General features: G+C 38.3%; 1 long non-coding RNA gene across 1 annotated transcript; it reads left to right on the forward strand.

Annotated features, from left to right (window-relative positions):
• Window positions 1-2,196: 2,196 nt before the first annotated feature.
• Window positions 2,197-5,431, forward strand: LOC113951016. Its single transcript, XR_003528971.1, has 3 exons — window positions 2,197-2,303; window positions 4,784-4,865; window positions 5,331-5,431. It is a non-coding gene; the product is annotated as an uncharacterized LOC113951016 (long non-coding RNA).
• Window positions 5,432-5,659: the final 228 nt, after the last annotated feature.

Raw genomic sequence — 5,659 nt, forward strand, 5'->3', positions numbered from 1 at the left:
AACATCATTTGGCAGAGAAGATTGGAGAGGCTGGAGAGTGACAGCAGCAGTGGAGTTTTAGGACTGCAAACGGGTGCTGAGGGAAATGGTGGAAAGACTATTGAGACTTTATTAACTGCTACATTGGGGATCAGAAATAGTTCTCCCCACAGAGAGAGAGAAAGCCTTTCCAGAGCACAGTAACATTTGCCATTAACTGCAGTGCAAGGGAGAGGGATGAAACCATTCTTTTTTTATCTGTAAACCCTCAGATTGGAGCCACAGAGCAGGTAACCAACAACAAAAAGACATTTCCTGCCAGCAAAGGTTTTCATGCAGGAGGGTTTATACTCAAGGAAAATTATGACAAGTACAAGTATCAGAGAAACAGAAAATTGGGTCATATATAAATCCTTAAAAACTGCCTTCTGCCTTGATTACTGGATAGCTAACGACACCACATTCCCTGGCTCCCCCTGGATGTCTGGCATTTAGTTAATGCCTCATCCAGTACATCTTCCTCACCGAGCTCAAGGGAGAAAAATCAGTATATTTAGAAGAGAATGGAAGTATCTGGATTGGTTTTACTAAGTAGGACATGACAGAAGAAACAAAAGACTGTCTTTTTATCCCTCCAAATAATTGGCGCTGACAAATATGCTACTTTTGCTAAAGGACAGCTACACAGAACTGGGAATGTGTAGCAGCAGAATGGCTCTTTTTATTTGTTTGCTTTCCTATTTTAACTAAATTTGTGCTGTAGCATTACTCAGGCTACAGAAAACCCCAAATACAGTGAATAAAGAGCGACTAAACAGGCTGAGCAGAGCACATCAGTACTCCTGAAAGGAGGCAGAGGGCAGAGAAACACTCAGTGGTGAGAAGCAGTGAGGGACTTGGGAAGAAAAACCAGAGTTTTTTAGTAAGTTTTTAAGCTGTGCATTGAATTAGATCTATTCTCTTTGAAAAAAGAAACTTGCTACTGGACAGGGGGACCTGGAGATTCATTTTCTGAAGTTTGTTCTTCTGTGGGATGTTGCTGTTCCTGGAGAACCAAATCCATGGATCCTCTGTAGGTAGTTTGGGAACGTCCCCAAACCACCACAGTGTCACACACATCAGTTGGGTCCCCAGAATCCTGAGAGGTTGGTGGGCCTCCTTTCCTTTGGAATTGAGCTATCCTGAATTCCAGCCTTGGGATCTTGTGAGAACTCTATCACCTCATAGAGGTCTCCTTCCATGTCTCATCCAATGAGGATTCCCATTTCTAGTGCACTGGGAAAGCTGCACACCTGGCTGCTGAGAACAAGGCAGGAAATGGTACAAGCTTTACATTTGCAGATTCATTCTTCATCTATTGTAGTGCTCCTAAACTCTTACTATGAGTAAAGGAAAAATATCCTTATCCTGCACCAAATCCCAAGAAATCTGCTCTTTCAAAGACACTTTCTTTGAATTTTAGTGGAGAGAATCATCTTCCATTGCTTAACATTGAAGACAAAGATAAGGAAAGAGCTGGATTTTTATCAAAAACCTCCTTCAAAGCAAACCTGCCCCTTTTCTGCTCCAGCTGAGACATCCATAACATGAAGTATAAGCAGGGGACCCCATAACAGCTGTCACAGCATCTGAAGACTTTCCTTTCTCTAAAGAAACCTATTTTGGCATAGAAACATAAAAAAAAGGAAAGACCGTTTTAACAAAAAGAAAAGTACTTTAATGAATTGCAAATAGACTGTAAATGACTACAGAAAAAACTGATGGGGTGAACAAAGTACATAAAAATCCTGTGTGCACACACTGTTTATAAATCAAGCTCTCACCCACCATGCTTGGAATAGACATCCAAAGGAACATATCAAATTACACAAAAGGTCAGGGAATGTAAAATAGTGAACAGACTGTTATGGGATCATCTTTAATCTTTTCCACCACCTAAAAACTTGTGGGGAGGGGTAAATGATATTAAATGAATTGAAGAAGCTAATGAGAACTTTTAGATTATAATGCCAAAATCAGGATACATTTTGTTCATTTGAAAGATCTGGCACTTGCTGGAAATTCTCCAATTGCTGAAGACATTTGGGAAAGTTAATTTTCTGCTTAATTTTTCTAAATGCACTATCGACTTTAAAGAAAGAAAGAAAAAAAAGAAACAAAGTTTTAAAGTATTTAAAATATTATAAAAATAGATAGAACTGCTCATTGGATTGTTTCAGAAGTCCTTTGGGGTGAGTTAGCACCGTTTTACAGAGGGAAGGCAGAGTCACAGTGACAAGTTCCATGTGATATCTGCATCCTGCCTGCTCCAGGTGACACCTTAGGTAGGGAATTCTCAAAGCAAACAAAAGTTAACTGAAGATATTCCATTCTGACTTAAAATTTTACCTCTTTGAAACCTCACCTCTCACACTTCACAAGAAAGTGTGGCTTGGTTTCCAGGACTGCTGAGTACTCAGTGAGTACTTCTTCCCATAGGGAGTAGATGAGTTGTAGAAGAAGCTCCCTCTTTCTCTCTACTTTGTTCTTTCTCTTTGTTCTCTGACTGTTTTTGAAACCTCTTCTGAACCTTTTTTTTGTATATGTTTTTTCTTTATGAGAGAAAATAAAATCTCTTTCATCCCAATCCACCCTATTCTTGTGAACAAGGTAGGGACCATATTTTCTTAGTTACCTGTGTCCAGATGTAACATTTCTTGACTATTCTGCCACTTTATGATCATTTGAATGAATAATGTTCTAAAAATCATAGAATCAAAAGTGTTCAGTTGTACTCTGATGCATCAGATAAGGGTTGTGACAAGGTGAGAGGTATTATTTATATAGTAGGAAACAGAAGTACTTAAAAAGGAAACCCTTTTCTGTTTGAAGTCTGGATAATTCCAGGATACTCACAATTCAGCACCCTCACTGTATGATGGTGAATACAGCAAAATCATGACCTTAACCTAAAATTTGTTACTTAGGTTCATTCTTCCACTGGATTTCTCCTTCTTAGAAATCTCTTTAATTTTTCAGCCATTTATCTTGAATTTTCGTATTTTAAAAATTAACAAAACTAGCTCAAATTAAAACTGCTTTGGTTCTGTCACATACCACTGCTAATTATAGCCCAGGTAAGCAGAGACTAACCCCTGAATTCATCTCCAGAGCCTGCCTTCCCTCCTCTTCCCCTTACAGTGTCCCAGTGTCTCCCCAGACTGCTGTAACAAGTTATCCCAGACAGTCCGACAGAGCAGAGAGTTCAAAAGGCACGTTCAGGACAAGACAGACTTGCCAAGTAGTCCTTGAATATGAACAACAATATTTTAATTGTGACTTTTCCCAAGAAATTCAATTTCTCCTTCCTAAATATTTTTATTGATACCTGTGTTATTTGTAGGTGTGATTTGATTTTATATCTGCATATACTGACATGTATTTGTCTGTGTGGATGTCCCATATTTTGCGCTTAGTGCTGGTAACTTTTAGTATTTTTTCCTCTGGGAACATGCTTTGATAGCTCCAATATTTCAAAGAGCATGCAATCCAAAATCTGTCAGGAGGAAATATTTCTTTAAGGCAGAAAATGTGTTTTTTGTTAACTTTCTCAATCTCTCATCCATTCAGATATGTCTTGAATATATGTTCAAGTTTTGCAGGGCTAAGGCTAGGACTCCAACAACTTCTGTCGATTCCACCTTTTTAAGCAGGAGTTAACAAGGGGGATGTCAAAGTTTGAACCTGTATGTGAAGTTCCTTTCCAAAATTAAAGTTTTAGAAGTTACAAATCAGAAAAGTGATTTATATCCTTCCTTAATGAGTCTTGGCCTTGCAAGGAATCAATATATAGTCTTGTCATATTAGTTGGAAGTGACTTTGCATTCCTACAGGAAGACACTTAGGGAGAGGAATCCATGCAATTTCTATAGCATCAAAGCTTTGTTGGGTTTTCCAGGTGACTGAATCAAGATTTGTTGTTGGTGAACTTGGTTCCCAGTGATCTATTTAATTCTAAATTAGCATCTCTATTGCAATGCTTAGCTCTTCCAGTGCTTCCCAAACATACACTAATTCAGTCTCACACCCTCTCTCAAACAGGAAGAGGGATAATGAGGTGTGGGATCTCCTCTTTTTCCTTTTAACTGTACTGTTATTAATGCCTGGACTTTTCTGAGCTCATATAACAAAAGGAGACAAAGCTCATCGGTTTATCGGGAGAGAGAAATTGGGGCCAGCTCTGGCCGAGCCTTCTGGAATTCAGCTGTGACTCCTCTCCACAGACAAACCCAGCTCCCACAAAATCCATCCATCTGCCACAGCACTAATAAACCACAATATATTTCTCTGATTCTTCTCAACAAATCTTTGTTGTTACTTTTTCCTCAACCAATTTTTTATACATTTTATAAAACCCCTGCTGCAACTTTATCAACTTCTGCAGTTAAATAAATAGTTTCTGAAGTGAACTTAAACCTGTGTTTTGCTGAAGTACATAAAATATATACACATTTTATGTGAGACAGTGATTTGCAGACCGCTTATAACTTACAGAATTGTTCTGTGCACTTTATGCATCTGATGCACAATGAAGAGATATTTGTAGCATTTTCAGATAAAAACCTGATCATTAATAACGTATTGAACTGTGAGAAGTGTTAAAGATGGAGAATTGCTTCCAGTCCAAAAAGTTTTGGAACACCTTAACTTTAAAATATCAGTTACCTGACAAAAAAAGTTACATCTTTTTGGTGTGCCTTAATCCCTTTGGTAAGTTCAAAGCATAATTTTTCCACGTTCTCTTTATCTTCATTCCTGCTTAAAGATTTGAATACCATTAAGGTCATACTTCAATCCAGCAGAGGCTTGGATCTCCGTTTTCATCTCTCTGACTTCTTATAAGAGCAGTAAGTACTATAAAATATTCTGTGCCATTCTAACTAATCACCCCTCTGGCATTCTGAGCAAATGCAGGTTAATAGTGAATCTTTTAATATTTCTATTAATTACGTATATTATCCTAATAACTCTATTGTCAATTTTTCATTGCTGGGTAATGACTAGAGCTGGTTTAACTGTTCATAACTACTAATGGATTTAAAAGAAAGCAGAGGTTTTTGTTTGTTTGTGATTTGCCTGCTGGAAAAGCCTGATTTTTACAAATCTACTTGTTATTTGAAATTCATCTGGGGATTTTCTCTGCAGATGCGATTCAGCATTATTTCTGGTTTGGACAGGGGCCTCTACACAGGGTATAGAAAAAGGGCTGTGGTTATAAGAACTAATATCTGAAGAAAACCTAACCTTTTTATTCAATATGGCACACGTATACATGGAAATGAGAACACAGTTGGAGTGCTGGTGTTTTACAGAGCCACTGTGACATGTGCCTTTGCACAAATCCATGAAGTTAAGAGGAGGGTCTCTGTGAAGGCTTCAGATTTAAGTGCCGCAGAGGGGAGGCAGGAGATGGAGTAATTCAATTCTTATTCTAATAAAGTTTCCTGTTTGGAATGGGAAGAAAGGACTCCTGCTCCAATTGTCCAAATGTTCCGGTGCCACCCACCATAATGAGGTGGAAACAGAACTGCAGCCAATTCAATAGGACTTTCAGTTTGATGAGCCCGTAGAAAGATCTGAACATAAGGATTGTTTCACAGAACCTGGGCAGCAATGAAGCTGAAAATATCGATTCATAAAT

Source organism: Corapipo altera, unplaced genomic scaffold, assembly GCF_003945725.1.
Source record: "Corapipo altera isolate COAL_440 unplaced genomic scaffold, ASM394572v1 57, whole genome shotgun sequence".
Taxonomy (NCBI): domain Eukaryota; kingdom Metazoa; phylum Chordata; class Aves; order Passeriformes; family Pipridae; genus Corapipo; species Corapipo altera.